The sequence below is a fragment of the Miniopterus natalensis genome, chromosome 10 (genome assembly GCF_054644295.1).
Source record: "Miniopterus natalensis isolate mMinNat1 chromosome 10, mMinNat1.hap1, whole genome shotgun sequence".
In the NCBI taxonomy this organism is placed as follows: domain Eukaryota; kingdom Metazoa; phylum Chordata; class Mammalia; order Chiroptera; family Miniopteridae; genus Miniopterus; species Miniopterus natalensis.
Window position 1 is genome coordinate 2466017 of NC_142090.1, and position 17684 is coordinate 2483700.

At 50.0% G+C, this 17684-nt stretch overlaps 1 protein-coding gene and 1 pseudogene across 1 annotated transcript in view; one reads left to right on the plus strand and one right to left on the minus strand.

The window, feature by feature from the left end:
• KMT2C (lysine methyltransferase 2C) overlaps positions 1-17684 on the plus strand; it is a 179842-nt gene that overhangs the window by 15149 nt on the left and 147009 nt on the right. The window lies entirely within an intron of this gene.
• Positions 143-4218, minus strand: LOC148092140 (histone H3.3A-like; annotated as a pseudogene).

The window sequence follows — 17684 nt, forward strand, 5'->3', positions numbered from 1 at the left end:
TCCATGTGAGAGAGTCGATTGGTTGCCTTCCGCACGCTCCGCCGCCCAGGGCCGGGGGTCAGGCCTGCAGCTGAGGGACGTGCCCGGGACCCGTCAGTGCTCGGGGTGATGCCCTCGCCACGGAGCCGCCCCGGCCGGGCCTTCAGCGCATGCCCGGCTGCCGCTCCAGCGGCTCGTTGGCCGAGCGGGACGGGGACGGCGCCTGCTTCATAGGGTCGCTGCGGGAATCACATTCACGGGTGCGAGGTGCTTGGCGTGGGTCTGACGCACGGCGAGCACTTTATTCGTTAGCATTAAACACGCAGGGTTTCGGCGGGAGGGCGAGGGGAGGGAAGCTGCCTAACTGGTGCGAGTCAGGTGGTCCTAGCATGGGTTTGATTGAGCCTTGGGGGTTCTTAGCCCCTTTTTTGGGGGTTACAGACACCTTTGGTTATATCCCCACTTTCCACAGAAGAATGGGTACAGGAATGTAGCTGTACCAACGTGTAACTTAAAGGAGAGGGTTCAGTGACCCCTGAAGCTTATCCGAGAGCTCGTAGGGGTGCGTAGCCCCAGACCGAGAACCCTTCCTCGGAAAACACAGTGCGCTCTGAGGGCCGCTGTCCTGGGTGCAGGAGGGATGCAGGCTCCCCCGAGCTGAGGCCCTGGGGGAACGGGGTGAAGCCCCCTGCAGGCAAGGTGACATCCGGGGCACGACTCAGCAGCGTGACCAGCGTTTGGTCGACTGGCACGTGCACCGCAGGGTGTAGACGGCGCTGGTGCCCAGGCGGGCACGTGGACGTGCGGGTGGGGGGGGCTGTTCCAGGGGTAACTGCGAACTGCCCTCGTTTCCTGTTAAGTAAATTTTCACAGACTGGAGCAGTTCAGCCAAGACACAGCCGAGGGACAGGCCAGGCTCCGGTGTCTCCAGGACACTGCCTGTGGTTTCTCAGCCTTGTATGCCCAGGAAACAGGGCAGAGTTTTTGATATTCTTACGTTTACATTGTTGGTGGTGTGTGTTTTTTTCAATTCCCATCTGATGATACATTTATTGATTTTTTTTTTTTTTTAGAGAGAGAGAGAGAGAGAGACAGACTTCAGTTTGTTGTTCACTTACTTACACGTTCATTGGTTGCTTCTCGTACGTGCCCTGACCCGGGATCGAAATCGCAGCCTTTAGGTGTATGGGGACGGCCCTCCCACCACCGAGCCCCCGGCCAGGGCTGGCTTTTATTATTTAAGGGTGATGAGGTGGGAGTAAATCAAAGTGTGGAATTTATCCCCCGAAGGACTAATTTACACCAGGAATTGTCCCTCTCTCTCGCTGGCTTCACGTCTCGGCTTTTATTTTCCCTCTTTCCGTCTTTACCACACAGCCCTCCTATTGGCCTCTTGGGTGACCCTTTACTCCCCCAATTCGCCCTTCTTTGCGGACCCCGCCCTTTCTTTCCCTTCTTCCTGGGGCGGGGAGGACCTGTTCCATCGGAGGCCGCGGGCTGCCAGGCGTTGCCGGGCTCAGCCATGGAGCCTGGCGCCCCAGGTTCCCGACCCTTGCTCGCACTGCCCCTGGAAAACCGCGTGGGGAAAGACCTTACTGATCGTTTCACATTAAAAAAAAATGTTTTTAAGGCTTTTCTTATAGCCAAGATTCCATATGAACTGTTTGTGATATCGCATGATACTTGCCAGTCTAGTAATTTTGAATCCTAATGTTACCTCCCTGTGTTATTAAGAGGTTACTGCCCCCCGGCCGGCGTGGCTCAGCAGCTGAGCATCAGCCTAGGATCCAGGAGATCAGGGTTCGGTTCCCGGTCAGGGCACAGGCCCGGGTTGTGGGCTCCATCCCCAGTGGGGGCGTGCAGGAGGCAGCCGATCAGTGACTCTCATCATGGATGTTTCTCTCTCTCTCTCTCCCTTCGTCTCTCTGAAATCAATACAGACATATATGTATATTTTTATAAAAAGGCTACTGTCAAGTGTAGGCCTTTTCTTTCAAGGTCATTGGAATAATATGATAAATGGGCATTAATTTGAGCTTTGGCAAAAATGGAATTAGTTTAGTTTAAAATTAGTGTGACTGGGATTATGTTATGAAATAATTCTTTTCTAAAATTTTGGAAACATAACTAGATTATCCTTCCCGCTCATTAAAACATGTCAAAACATCGTCTTTTCCAGGTTGAGCCTGAATTTCTTCTGCTATTATCGTATAATCTGTGGATTTCTAACTGTGGAAATCTGTTATTTCAGTCACTGAAATTTTATTTAAAGTTACATTTTTATTACAGAAAATGTGGAACATGGAAAGAAGTAAAAACTCACACCCTTTCACACCACTGACACAGATGCTGTTATTTTCATCTGTTTTCTTTCCAACTTCTTCCATATGTACATTTTGTTTTCATTGTATTAATGATGGTTTATACTATAGATTTTGGAGCCTACTTCCTCCGTTAGCACACAAAAGAAAATTTCCATGTCCTTAATCTTCGTATCATTTTTGAAAGGAGCTTAATTTTTCATTGAATTAACTTAGTAAATATCCCCATCACCCCCATCCCATTCCTCCACTTCCCTTAATGATACGACTTTCTTTGGCTTATGATTATACCATGTAAAATGCTCTGCAGGCATTTTTGAAGATGCTCACATTCATATTTTGGATTTTTATACAACAGATTTCCACAGGCAGGATCACTCGGTTTAAACAAAGAAGAATTTTATGATTGTTGATACATACGAGCGGGGAGTGGGCTCTAATGTCTAAACTAACTGCTGCGCCTCAGACGTTGGCTCTTCCCTTTCCAGTTGGACTCCATGTAAGCTGTTGAATCTGTTTCCTCACCTATAAAACGGGGTTGATGATAAAATCCCTGCCTTAGTGTTACTGAGAGAATTAAAGAGGGTGCGTGTTCAGAAACCCTTCAGAACAGTGCCTGTGAAACACAAACTCTTATTTTTATTAAAAAGTTTAAAATGCTTCCCAAAAGGGCTGCATCAGCTTATAATGTCAACAGCAATGTGTGTGCGGAGCAGTTTCACTGAGTCTTTGTCGCGCCTGGTTTATTAAAGCAGAACCTTTATGCCCTGCCGGGTGGCGCGGTCGGTTGGAGCATCACCCCCATGCGCCAGGGTTCAGTCCCGGGCAGGGCACGTACTGGGATCAGCCAGTGAGTGGCAGCGATAAATGGAGCAACAAATTGATGTCTCTCCCCCTCCCTCTAAAAAAATCAAGTCGGTCAGTATAAGAAAACCCACACCCCTTTATATTCTTAATCACTGAAAAACTGCACTTCGATTTTGTTTATTTTTTTATAGTTTAATGTATTTTTTAATAGCAAACTTACAGGAACAGCACAGAAGACAGACAACATTAAAAACATGTACTTGCATGTAGGACAACTCAGCTAGAAAAGGATAGTGAACGGATGGAATCTGCTGTATGATAAAAATGCTACAAACGCTTTTTAGTTGCCATCAAGAAGAAATTTACTTGTTTTAAAAAAAATCCAAAGGCTCGCACTGTCCAGAAAAATTTAACAGGCTCGTTTATATTGTTATAAAGTTGAACCGCTGAAACTTGTTCACGGAAACATTTTGACTTGCATTAGTGCTTTATATGTCCCCGCATTTATATTAAAAAAATTCACACACAAATGAAAATGGAAAAACTGCCAATACTTGATTTCTGTCCCCTATTTTCAACTTGCAACCATATACTTAGGTACCTTTTGACCCCATGGGAAAAAAAAATCCAACATTCAGAACTACCAATAACAGGAAGAAAATTCTTTTAAAAGAATGAAATGTTTCCCATCAGAGTGGATTCGTAAGCACATCCTCCCCGTGTGCAGCGTGCTCGCTGGATGGCTTTGGGCGTAATTGTTACGCGTTTGGCATGGGTAACACACAGGTTGGTGTCTTCAAAGAGGCCAACCAGATAGGCCTCACTTGCCTCCTGCAAAGCACCAATAGCTGCGCTCTGGAAGCGCAGGTCTGTTTTGAAGTCCTGAGCAATTTCTCGCAGAAGACGCTGGAAGGGGAGTTTGCGAATCAGAAGGTCAGTGGACTTCTGATAACGTCTAATTTCACAAAGTGCCCGGTACCAGGCCTGTAGCGATGAGGTTTCTCCACCCCTCCAGTAGGGGGCGCACTCTCATGAGCGGCTCTGGTAGCCAGCTGCCTCCTCGGTGCTTTGCCACCGGGGGATTGTGGGCAGGCTGCTTTGTGGGAACCATGGTATGGGGACCCCTTTACTTACCCCCTTTCTGCTGCTGGAGGGGTGCAGGCGTTAGAGAGCGATGGTGGCTGCGAACACTGCACTTTGGTTTAAAATTTTTACTTACGTGATTAGTGGGATTATTGAAAACTCCTGGATTTTACTACTTGCCTTTCCTGTGAATTTCTCACTCATGTTTTGTTTATCGCTTATTGGCAGGTGGACGTTCTTAATGTTTTTCATAGTACGTGAGCTCTTTGTACGACACAGTAAGACACTTGCTCTAGGTATTTGGTCGTCTTTGGCTGTATAGAAAGTTATCTTCTGTGTCCTCAGGTTCCCTTATTTCTCTTAAGTGCTTTAAGGTTTTTTTCAATTCTTATTAGAGAGCATTAAGGAAAACATTTGGTTATTAATCTCCTTTTTTGTCAGATCCCATTAGTAGGGCACAGTACTGAGAGAGAGGTGCCTTCAGGTTTTTAGTGGTGGAATTGCTCCTGTTTTGTTTTTCTTTGTTTTAAATAACTTAGGCCCTGGGCGGTGGTTAGAGCGTCAGCCTGCAGTCTGAAGGGTCCCGGGTTCGATTCTGGCCAAGGGCACGTACCTTGGTCGCAGGCTCAATCCCTGGCCCCCAGCTGGGGCTCCTGCGGGAGGCACCTAGTCGATGTGTCTGTCTGCCTGCCTGCCTGCCTGCCTGCCTGTCTGTCTCTCTCTCTCTCTCTCTCGCATCCATGTTTCTCTCTCTCTCTCTCTCAAAAGCAATGGAAAAAATATCCTTAGGTGAGAATTTTAAAAAAAAGTACTGAAAATGTTCATTCCTAAAAATAAATAAGTAAATAAATAAATAATGACACAGGATTCGTAATGAGTCTTCTCTTTTGAAAACATTGAGAAGTTAACTTACTTCACAGCCCCAGCGAAAAGCCGTAAGACGCGTTGAGAGTCGCAGATAAACCTGCCGCCCCAGGGCACCCCGGCTCTCGCCTTCACCCACCGTGGGGCCTCGTTTTCCTTAATCTTACCCCTTTCTCTCCCCCCATATTTCCACGGGCAGCTGGTAAGCGCAGCTCTGTGCTTCCGCAGGGTTCTTCTTCTTCCCTTCCTGTCGAATGTGTTGGGGTGACAGTGGCGAACAAGGTGACGCAGGTCTCAGGGGCACGACCCCACAGCACAGCACCTGCACCCCGCGTGGTGCCCGCAGAGTTCCTGCCCGCCCTGTGCCTGGTCTGCAGTGACGTTCGGGATCTTAGGGGAAGCTGTGGGGGACGCGAGGGGGGCCGTGGACTGGGTGAGGGGAAGCGATAAGTTAATGAAAGCCGATTGCTCCGGGTTCATCTTCCCGCTGCCGACAGGGCCTGGCCCGCAGGGTAGGCCTGTGCCACAGCGTAGGGAGGGCGCAGTCCCCGGGGGCTGAGCGGAGGCCGGCTACCAGTTGATGATACTAGAAATGGTCTCTCCAGACGCTGTGTTTCCGTTCGGTCCCCCTGAGTAGTTCTCAGCACTGGCAACTGTTCGTGCTTCACGCACACTTTCTAGAAGACTTTTGTAAATGCAATTTAATCAGAATAAAAGTCTTGGGATTGAAGCTTGTGTAGAGTTTTATTCGCATTTGAAACTAATTACAGTGGAAATAAAAACTAGGAACTGTTTTGCATCGTGTCTTCTAAAATAGCCTTTGGAATGACATTGTTTAACTTTGTGAAAGTAAAAAAAAAAAAAAAAATACACTTCTGTTTTTCGGTTGTTTTCTCGCGCCCCACGGAAGCCTGGGCTTACCCCTCACCCGACGGCCGCGTCAGGCAGCCTCTCGGGCCGGGCGGCTGCTGGGTGCTGGGCTGCGTCCAAACCTGAGCTCCTCCCGCCTTACGCTGGGCCTTAGTGGCGTTGCCGTGACGCTTTAGGTTCGGGGACTGTCTCCTAGAAGGTGGTGATCTATAACCAGCGTTCCCAGTTGCCGAGACTTTGAAGGACACCGGGTCTGAAAAAGGCCGCGTCCCGACCGGCCTCCGCGGGAACAGCCGTGAACTTGACCCCCCGTTGGTGCTGCTCTGGCCCCGTGCCCCTCCCCCCACGGACGGCTTCAGAATGTTTATTTAAAAGCAGAGATTCTTTGGTAACCAAGACCACTTAAATCATCACTTAAGCGACTTTATTAGAACAACGGAAGTAGACTACAGTTACATATGGTGTGTGTGTGGTTTGTTCGTGTTTTTTTTTTTTTTTTTTTTTAATTTGTTCGGTGCCGGGAGCAGAGAACGCTCGGCCAGCTTCGCAGAGCATTAGGAAGTTTGGGGAGGAAAGCGGACTCGTTTGTGTATTGAGCAGGAGGGCAGATTCTCCGTAATGACAGATGCTCCGTTAGAGGTTCGGAAAACCGGACATATTTGAAACATAAAAAAAAAACCCCAAAACCCCACAATAAACATCTATAGATAAAAGGAGAAAGAAAAATTTGCCAAATCGAGTGGCAGCATCTGAAGTAGGCTTTTTCGTGATAAAAACTCTCTGTTACCTGGGGGGGAGGGGGGGCTGGAAGAGGGAGGCTTGTAGGACATTTTCGGGAGATGCTGAGACCATTTCAGGTGCTGGTTAGTATTTCGGTTTTACTTCCGCGCTAGAGGGAGGAAAGGGTTAACAGAGAGGCTTCAACTCTGACAAAAATGACTCGAAATGTGTTTGTTTCCTTTTGTTTTATAGTCTAGGTTTTCAACAAAATTTCGTTAAGTCGCGTAACAGAATGAAACATCACATAACGGAGTGAAGCAGGGGCCGTGGGCATTGCGCGGCGCAGGGGAGCCCCGGGAGCGGCCCGGGCGGGAGCGGGCCCGGGCTCCGGGAGTCCATCCCGCCTTTTCCAGGCGCCTGCTACCCAGGATCCACTTTCTCCAGCCCTGCGCTCCCCCCCCCCCTTTCTTGTGGGCTCCGGGGAGTGTGTCTGTGCTTTCGGCAGTGGGTGTGTGTGGGTGTGTGTGGCCGGCCGGAGGCTCTCGGAGCCGTGGCCGAGCTGGCGGGAAGGACCCTCGGTGCCGTCTGCCTTGTCCTGAGCGGTGGGCGCCGCAGGGGGTCGGGTTGGCAGGCCCTTGGCAGCGGGAGCCCCCCCAGTGATGGAGCTGCCCGCCGAGGCCGGGCGGTGGAGCCCAGCTGAGCGACCCGTCCTGGGCATGGGACCTGGCCGGGGAATATGGCTGATCCGAGCGGTGCCAGCAGTTATGAGATGGTTTAGGCACAGAAATGCAAAAATGACAATATAAAAAGAACCAGAACCCCAGGTGCCGAAAGGGGAACGCCGTCTCTTTCCCGAGGACCGTGTTTTTGCATCTGGCCCGGGAGGGAGGCTGGGCTGGATTGTTGCTGTTAAAAACAGACAGGCAGACCCAGCAGGAGCCTGCGCTTCTCTGTTCGGGGCTCCCCCGGACGAAGGCTGGAGACGGGGCGGCCCGAGGCGCCGAGACGTGCGTTTTCCTTGTAGAATCCAGTCTGGGTTTGGAAGTGAGGAAATGACAAATAATCATACAGGTTTCACGTTCTGGATGCTCAGTGGTTGGGCGTCAACCTAGGATCCAGGAGATCGGGGTTCGAGTCCCAGTCAGGGCACATGCCCCGGTTGCGGGCTCCATCAATGACTCTATCATTGATGTTTCTATCTCTCTCCCCCCCCCTTTCCTCTCTCTGAAGTCAATGAAGATATATTAAAAAAAAATAAAATAATAAAATAATTCAGCATTTTGATTCTAATTCCGTATAAATTGTGTGTATGTAAGAATATATATAGTTCTGTAAAATATTTTAACGGTAATACGGATTTCACACACCTTGAAATACTTACATAATTTGAACACTCTGGGAGAAACACGTTGGCTTCCGTTACAGGCTTGAAGATTTTCAAAATAGTTCTTGATGTGTGTTTAATTCCCAGTAATTAATTCGGGTAATCTACTAGAGTTTAATCAGAAATTATTTTAAAAACAAATTATTATGTAGCTAATGTGCTTTAGGGAACTTGTATCAGCAGAAGATAAACAGTTTGGTGGATTAAATATATTCTCCTTTTGTTAAGTAAAGCTATGACAGCGTACGGCTGACTTCATTATGTTCACAAGCTCATATTTAGACTTTTACCTATCCACCTGTCCTATTTAATATTTAGATATAGTTATTTATTATATGTAAAATTTGTGTATTTAACCTGAGGTGGCATGTTACACTTTTTTTTTTAACAAAACCTTGTATTATATATTATATATATTAAACTGTCTCTTCTAGAATATTTTTTACTATATATATATATATATATATTTTTTTTTTTTACCCAGGGCCTAAAATCCTTCTTGGCCACTTTTCTAAAAGTAAGGTTAAATAATAGTGAAATACATGTTTTATTTTCTGTAAGTATCATTGATTTGGAAACAATGTATTCTGACAAGGTAAACTTTAATTTAACTGTTCAATAGCATATATTTCAGAATAAACAGTTGCTTCTAATGTAAAATCATTTGTTACATAATTACCGTTCTAGTTGCGTAGTTTCTTTGCCCGTTTAGCATCTAGACCCATAGGAAATGTAAAATAGGCTAACGTGATGTAGTTGTCTCCTTTTCTAAGCCGCTCAGTGCCTTATTAAACACCAAACCGTATTTTTCTTGGCTTCATTTTCGTGACAACAAAAAATGTAATTTTCTGAAGTGTCAGATTACACAATAGCTCCCTATATTTTGACTTGAGAGGGTTTGGTAACTTATTTGTCAGCGTTCCTTCGCTTTCGGTTGTATTTCACGGATAACGGCAGCGGGTCTGAGACTGGTCTGCAGCGTGATGTGTGATGTGTTCATTTTGCGGCCGTCGTAGGCGCTTGGCGCTCGATGCTGAAGGGAGCTGGACTGTTCTTCCAGCAACTCGCTGCTTTATGTTTAACCGCCGCCGGTGACACGCGGGGTGTCAGAAGAACGCTGTCCTCATACGGAGGCTTCCTCACAATGTCATTTGTCTTTTGAAGAAATAAATCCTGGTTTGTTTTTAGGCGTTTCATTTAAAACAAAAGGCTTCCGTTTCTTGAGTAGAATGTCGTTAAACAAAGTGACGAGCACCGTCCACCACCGGGTTCCAGGATTCCCCCTCAGCTGTCTCCTCCCGGCGGAAAGGAAGCCACCGCCTCCGGCAGCAGAAACAAGCCCCGAACCCAGAAACGCTTGTCAGAAAGGCCGGGACCCGCCGCACGCCTCCCGCCGTCCTCCAGGGGAAGCTTTTAAATAGTTCCTTTGCGTGGTATCGTGATGAAAGAATAAGCTTGCTTTAGGATCGATAGATTATAGATTGATTTCTGCTCTGATAAATGAGGATTTCGCCCCCTTACGTTCACTCTCCCAGTAGATGTTTCCACTTTTGGCTTCTCGGTAATCTTTGTAATTCACATAACACGGTAGAGCTTTGCTTCACTTTCCTGTAGATTGTGTATCTTGACCTTTCCCAGGAGGGGACGCTGAGGAAAATGGTGGTGCCGCTCCTGTTTCCCGCCTTTCCTTTGCCCTTGCGCCCTTCTGCGCCTGTCATTTCTACGTGGGCATTGTCACGGTTGAGGATATTTGTTACCTGGTTTCCGGACTCCTCTATACTTCGCCTGTGACTTGGTTTTAATCGTTGAAAGTCAGCTGATAGTTTCTGCGTCACTGTGGTGATCTAAATGTTCACAGCAGAGGCCGAGAGACCGTGGTGACCCGTCCTGTGCTGGCTCCTGGGTTTTGAGCCAGCGACGGCCTTTTTTCTTGCCCTGTCAGTTTTCTTCCTTGGGTGTTACCAGCTTTCCTCGCAGTTCGGTTTTATCACTGTTATTTTAACGTACATGAGTATTTCCCCCCCGAGGACGTGTCTCTCCTGGTCCTGTTTGTTGAGTTTGGACCTGGTGTGACCTAGACCTGTTCCGTGTCGCTCTCAGTGCCGGGCTTTGGTCCTGTGGTTACTGGATCTTAATTCTTTGTTGAGTTACTTGTTTTAATGCAGTGCATCCCTCACACGCATTTTTAAGGCAAGACCGTGTGGGAGATACAGTTTTGAGCCCTGCCATATCTGAAAAAGTTTTTATTAGCCTTACCGTTGACAGGTATTATGTTATTCAGGCCAAACTACGGTGCAGGGTGTTTCCCCTCAGAGCTCTGAGGCCGTAGCTGCGGTGTCTCCCAGCACCCATCCTTGCAGAGGAGTCGAGATGGGCCCGTTCCTTTGAGGGTGACTGTTCACATTGAAGCTTCTCCAAGGGGTCTGTGGGTGTGCTCTTTTCCATCACTAAGCTAAGCCTCGTGTTTCCTAGTTCTTGGAAGTCCTCTGATAACACGGTAATTATCTCTCCGCTCTTCCTTTCTAGGTCTCCGTTTAGTTGGTGGTTGGGCCTCCTGAATTAACCCCTCTCCCCCTGTCGTGCTTTTGTTCCCTGCTTCTGGCCGTTTCCTCCGCTTTCTTCTAGGACTCCGTAGTGTTTCTGTAGCAGTCATATTGTAAATTTTCAAGAATTTTCTCTCCTCACCCCCCCCCCAGCATTCTTTTCTTATTCGAGACTATGGATTCATAACCTTCTCGAATCTCTTAGAAAATGGTGAGTTTTCTTTAAAGTGCCCGGCGGGCGTGGCTCAGGTTGAGCATCGACCTAGGATCCAGGAGGTCCTGGTTCAATTCCAGGTTGGGGCTCGATCCCCAGCAGGGGGCCTGCAGGAGGCAGCAGACCGATGACTCTCATCGTTGGTGTTTCTCTCCCTCTCCCTTCCTTTCTCTGAAATCAATATTTATAAATAAGTAACCACACTCTCCTTTGTCTGTTTGCTGTAGGGTAATTTTTGTTGTTTATTTGGTCTTGTTTATATTGTGGGCTTTTTATGAAACATCTGCTGATCCTGGGTTATCGGTCAAGTTTAAGGATTAGCTGTTGGTGGGAATCAATGACTGGCAGACTTTAGGGGTGAAGCTGGTAATTATTTCTTTGAATTCCAACATTTAGGAGTCCCTTGTGTTACCCCAAAGTGCCCCTTCCTCTCCCCAGCCTTTCCTTTAGAAAGATCTCTCCATTTTATTTTACTTTTTAAATAATTTTTTTTTCTTAAAAACTTTTTTTTTACTGCCATTTACAGAGTCTTGTATTGAAGGGAGATAAACGTGTGTTTGATCTGCTGTTTGAGCCGGAGATTGGCCATCAACCCTTAAACTGGACCAGCCCCGAGCGAAGAGCGCTTCGATACGTGTTTCTCCCCCGTTCCGGAATGGGTTAGGCTGTAGAACCACAGGGTGTCCCCCAAAACGTATACACCCTGTAACCGCCTGTAGCTCAGTTTTGAAAAGGAAACGTGTTTTAAGAAACACTGCCTTCATAATCATTCACAGCGTGTGTGTACATTTTTGGGGACACCCTGTGTATCAGGAGCTTTGCGCTGGGCCTGCGGTGTCCTGGGCGTGCAGAGAAGAGCGCCCGTGTACGGTGTCGGGCCTTTTCCAGCAGGTGCCCAGGGGGGCGGCGGCACAGAACAGCTTCGGGTGAAAGGGGTGCTGGGAAAGCGCGCAAGCGGCTCGGGGGAGCCCGACCTGAAAAGTGAAAGGGCCTCTCCCCCCTTCTCAGCCCACAGTTCACAGGTAGTTGCCGTTAACTTCTGTGTCCTCGGCTTTCTGCTGTGCACACCCTTTCTCTGTTTGTACGTGATGGGCTTATGCTCGTTTTTACAAAGATGGGGTCATTTTGTATAAACATCGGACCCTCGGTTAGGGGCGCTCACCCCACACAGTCAGAAATCCGAGGGACACGAAAATACCTTTGACCCTCGAACAACACGGGTCGATCTGAAACCCAGCTGCGAGCGGAGCCGCACAGCCCAAGCCCCGTGGTTCAGGGGTGGCCTGCGCTGCTCTGTGGTTGGCTCTGTCGCTGGGCAGCCGCCTCGGACATCGCTTCTGTTTTAGCACATACACATCCATCCCATTCTTTCCAACAGCCGCACGACCTTCCCGCAGCCGACGGGAAGTGCTTGCTCTCGCCAGGTTCTAGGTTCTGGGGACTTGGTGGGAAACGCGAGGCCAAGCCCTTGCCTTCCCTGTGCCAGCACGTCGGTGGTGGGAGATGCAGAGTGAACACACTCCTTGTCATTAATTTCAGACGCTGAGGAATGCTGCGGCGTGAACAGTGGTCGTAGTATCGACAGTATCTGTGAGTGGTCCTGAGAGGCGGCGAGGCGGGTGTGGGGAGTCAGGCGGTCCTGAGGTGATGGCGTCGAAACAGGCCTGAGGATGGGGCAGTTAGGGGACGGATCGGGAGAGCACTGCTCATGGCGAAGGCCCCAGACCTGAATGGGCGTGTCCTACCTAAGGGACCTTCACCCCCGGTAAAAGGCTGGCTTTGCTGGACCCCTAGGAGAGCCTAGGAGATGCCGACAGAGGTAGGCGGGGCCTGCGTGCCACCGAGAGCAGGGATTTTATTCCCAAAGCAGTGGGAGCCAGGAGAGGGTTTTAACTGGGTGACCAGTGAGGCCGTTGAGGTCATCTTGGCAGATACGGCCTCGCGTAGGCTTGGGATCCAAGAGAAGGGCAGTAGGCTTCATGTGTGCTTGTTTATTTTTAATCCTCAGCTGAGGACATGCTGAGAGGAAGAGAGAGTGAGAGAGAAACACCGATCAGCGGCCTTCCACATGCCCCGGCCGGGGAAGCGGACCCACAACCCTGGCATGCGCCCCGACTGGGAATCGAACCAGCAGCCTTTTGGTGCACAGGAGCATGCTCAGCTGGGCCACTCCGGCCGGGCTCGTGTGTTTTGAAAGCTGCTGTGCTAAGATCCGCTAAAGGATTCGATGAGATGCGTCTGCGAAAATGAATTACAGTCGTCCTGCCGGTTTCTGGCATTAGCAGCGCAGGTGGACAGTAGTCATTTACTGAGAGCCTCGTGGAGAAACGGGTTTTAACCAGGTGGAGGTACCCTAATTTACTTAACCGTGATGGGGATCGATGGTCACTTAGTTTCCAGCTGTATTAAATTTGTAGCGAGCGTCCCTGCACACTCATAAGTGTGGGCGTGCTGTGGAAGTTAAATTCCTCCACGCAGAGTCCTCTTATCAAAAGCATGTAAGTTTCAAGTTTTGAGAGCTAGTGAGTGACCAGCTGCTCCCCGGAAATGAGGCACTGCCTGGCCCATGTGGCTCAGCGGTGGAGCATCAGCCTAGGAACCAGGAGGCCACAGCTCAGTTCCCGGTCAGGGCGCAGGCCTGGGTTGCGGGCTCGATCCCCAGCAGCGGCCTGCAGGAGGCGGCCGATCAGTGACTCTCATCATTGATGTTTCTCTCTCCCTCTCCCTCTCCCTTCCTCTCTCTAAAATCAATAAAAACATTAAAAAAAATTTTTTTTAAATGAGGTGCTGACCTGGGCTCCCGCCACAGAGCACGCCTTTCCCCGGCACCCTCGCCGACGGGGGATTCTGGAGAGGATGGGAAAGGACACGCGTTTCTGGTGGTGCTGACGGAATTGCTTCTGTACCAGGCCCCCGAGGGCTCTCCCCAGGACGAGCACCGGCCCTTGTCCTTTCTCTTCCGTACCCTTGACGTCATAGCACGTGTGTGTGTTTCACGTACTAGCCATACAGTCGTCGGTCCATCCTTCTAGCTTTGGTGACGTTTATGAGGCCCCTCGTCATGATCACGGCCGTCATGCTTGCTTAGCGTGTGCCGGGCAGCGGCCTGAGTGTTCCATGTGCCGTGTCTGTCTGTCTGGTCCTCGCAGCCGTCCAAACGCACTGCGCCTGCTTCAGCCGTTACGCTCTCCCTTCCCGTAAAGAACTCTCACCTCCGTCGTTTTCAGTTGAGAAAACTGAGAGAAAGGACTTCTACAAATCTCTGTCTTTTCATTTGTCTTCTTTCTGTCAGTGTTTCTCTCTGGTGAGTTCGGCACTTGAATACCTTCTGTCAGTTGTTGGGTTGAAACCCAGACGCACCGTAAGCGGCAGAAGGGCAGTGGTGGAGCCGACGGGCTGCGGACCCGCGCAGGTGGAGAAGGCCCGCCGCCTGGCTGCGCGTCGGTGGGATGTCGTCTGGTCGCTAAAACCGCCCGGGTTCAGATTTTAGCCTCAGCACTTCGTAGCTACTTGGTTTGGGGCTGATCCTTGGTCTTTTTTGTAGCTCAGCATTATCAGCTGTGAAACGGGGTAACTGAAAAGTAGCCCCTGTCGTGTGGGCTTCCTGTGGGCGCGTGGACGCGTGGCTCCTGGCAGGGCGCGGGGGACCTCGTCTGAGTCTGCTGTTGGCCAAGGTGAGCATCCTGTCTAGCACCCGGCGCGCGGGGGAAATGCAGGCGATGGATTAACTCTCACGGATGACACGTGTTTTGCATAAAAATTTAAAAAATAGCTGAATACCGCTAGTGTTTCGGTGAGTCGTGTTGAATGGGATGTACGTGTATTAAACTTTTATGTTTTTTCCGTGCGACATTATTTCATGGTTATTTTAATCTGCCCGCCTCATTGAGTGAAAATGACTATACTTACCACTAGCTTTTTTATTTATTTTTATTTTTTTACCCCAAACCGCCTACCTATGTCCTGTATAAGGTACCTTTTGGCTTCAAATCACACAAACCTTAATTTACAGTGTCCGAAGTGATGGGTACAATTTTCTCACGGGGTCAGAAGTCCAGATGTCACTCAGTAGCTCGGTGAGGTGACCGGGACCCAGATTCGCCTCCTCCCTGGCCTGCCGTCTTGGGCGTGCTGCGGATGGTTGCTGTGTGAGTTCACTGAAATAATTATTCAGCACCCGCCGTGCACCAGGCAGTCGTCTCCAAGAGTGGGAAGTAACAGCGCTGAGCAAACAGACTGGTTGGTGTCTTGCCCTTGGGGAGCTTGCTTCTGGTGGGGGCCAGGGAGGAGACAGGTAGGCGACAGGGGCCGTGTGTCCGAAGGGTCCTAGAGAAAACGGCACTGAAGGGGACGGCGAGGCCCAGTGGGGTTTATTTATTTATTATTTATTTATTTATTTATTTATATATATCTTTATTGATTTCAGAGAGAGGAAAGGAGAGGGAGAGAGAGAGAGAGAAACATCAGTGATGAAAGTCATTGATCGAGCCCGCAACCCGGGCATGTGCCCTGACCGGGAATTGAACCCTGATCACCTGGATCCCAGGTCGACGCTCAACCGCTGAGCCACGCCCAGCCGGGCAGAGTGGGGTTATTTTAAATGGGGTGGCCAGGGAAGGCCTCCTGGAGCTGACTTTTGAGTAGAGCCTCACAGGTGGTAAGAGGGCAGGGCCCACGGGTGGGGAAGAGCATTTCAGACAGAGAGAGAGCTAGGCCCCGAGGCAGGAGTGCATCCTGTCCAACCACTCAGAGGACGCCAGCGTGGCGGGCTGAGTGCTGGGCCGCAAAGGGCAGGGCCTCCCAGGCCATCAGGAGCGCTTTGGGCTTTTATCCTGGGGAGATGAGATCTCTTTGAGCCAAGGACTGACCTTATCTGATGAAGGCTGTCAAAGGCTCCTGCTGGCTGCTGTGTCTGGACTGGAATGAAGAGCGTGAAGGCGGAGGCAGGCATGGCGGTTGGGAGACGATTGCAGGCAGGCCGGGGCGAGAGGGTTTGGGAAAAGGGAGTCAGAGCAGTTCTGCGTGTTTTGAAGGTAGAGCTGAAAGGATCTGTCCAGGAGTCGGGTGTGGTCACGGTCCCAGCAGCCCACATGCCCACAGCCAGTGGAACAAAACCTTTCCCGGAAGCCCCAGCAGGTTTGCCCCGATCCTGTTGGCTGTGGCGCGTCACGTGCTCATATCCTGTCCTAGGTGCCAGTGAGGCCAGGAAAGCGGACACGTGTTCCTCGTAGGCCTTGTAGGGGGAGGTGGCCCTGACAGCAGGAACGGGCTGTGAGGGGGTGGCTGTTGGTGGGGTGATACATGTCATTGCCCACTTTCCTTTTGGGTTGGGGTGGCCACCCCTTTTTTAAAAGTGATTTGTAAATTGCTTTTGCATTCTAAAAAATAAGCTCTTGTTGCAATAGGTTCTAAATATTTCCAAGCCTCATATTTTAATGAGGTTTTTGTTTTTGTTTTTTCCCTGAGATCAGTTTTTAAATTTTGAAATAAATGAATCCTTTCAAAGCTACACGTAGGGGCAGGTGAACAGAGTCCCATGCATAATTTACAGTTTTTCCTACAGCGAGTGCAAGTGTCATTTTAGCCTGGATGCGGGCTAGTCATGCTTTATAGAACTAGCCCGTGGTCTTGTAAGGTGGGTGGGGAAACCGGACCCCTCCCCTTCTCCGTCCCCTTAGACCCCGCTTGTTACCGCGCCCAGCACTGAGGATGGGCAGCCTCAGTCTCTTCTCCTCTCTTCCATGGTTGTCTGTTGACCCTACTTCCTTTCCTCCCTCCCTTTCTGCCGTCACCCACAAGGCCGATGGCTGGGTTATTACACGACGAGATTTTTGTTTTATTGTGTGATGAGTTGTTCATGCTTCACTTCGAGACGGGGGCGCAGGCTGGCCACGCAGCACAGTTGGTTAGAATGTCGTCCGGATACGCCAGGGGTGCGGTTCCATCTCCAGTCAGGGCGCAAGAAGCAACCAGTGAATGCATCAGTAAGTGGGACAGCTAATCCATGTTTCTCTCTCTCCCTCTCTCTCTAAAAAAATACCAAGTCCGGCTGGTGTGGCTCCGCGGTTGAGCACCGACCTGTGATCCAGGAGGTCGCGGTTCGATTCCCAGGCAGGGCACCTGCCTGGGTTGCAGTTCAGCTCGATCCCCAGCAGGGGGCGCGCAGGAGGCAGCCGACCGGTGACTCTCATCATTGATGTTTCTCTCTCTCCCCTCCCTTCCTCTCTCTGAAATCAATAAAGACACATTTAAAAAAATCAAAACAAAAAAGACGGGTAGCAGAGCTTTAAGGTTCTGAGTGTGTGCTCTCTCGTCAGACACAGCCACGTGTTCGAGCCTGAGCGTCCCGGCTTATTAGCTGTGTGACCCAGACGACTCCACACAGCACCGCTCACGGGAAGTGAAGTGCAGGCGCCGCCTCCTGGTGGTTCTGACGGGACTCGAGGCGAGTTCATTGAGCCCTGAGCTTTTAGGGAGATGATGCCGAACGCTAAGCTCGGTGCCTTTCAGCCACTTAAGGGCAGCAATGCCAGTTCCATAGCCCTTCATTTTACCTCCGACTCAGGGTTGATGACTAATAACCAACCGGGTGAGTTACAGGTGGGGAAGTGGGGCCCTTGTGGAGCAGCTGTGAGCTACCGTGGAAGGTGTTTTATTTTTTAATGTTTTATTTATTGATTGATTTCAGAGAGAGGAAGGGAGAGGGGGAGAGAGAGAGAAAGGCACCTGAGTGTTTCCTCACAGCAGCCCCGTATTATAATTTGGCTTAAAACTCGCGGCCTTCGATTTACAGCGTGGTTACTGACCGCCCGTCGCTACGCGGCCCGGTGAGGGCTTCCTGGTGAGGTGAGTGGACAGTTGCGGCGAAGGGCAGGAGCCGTGTGCCAGTGGGCGGCCAC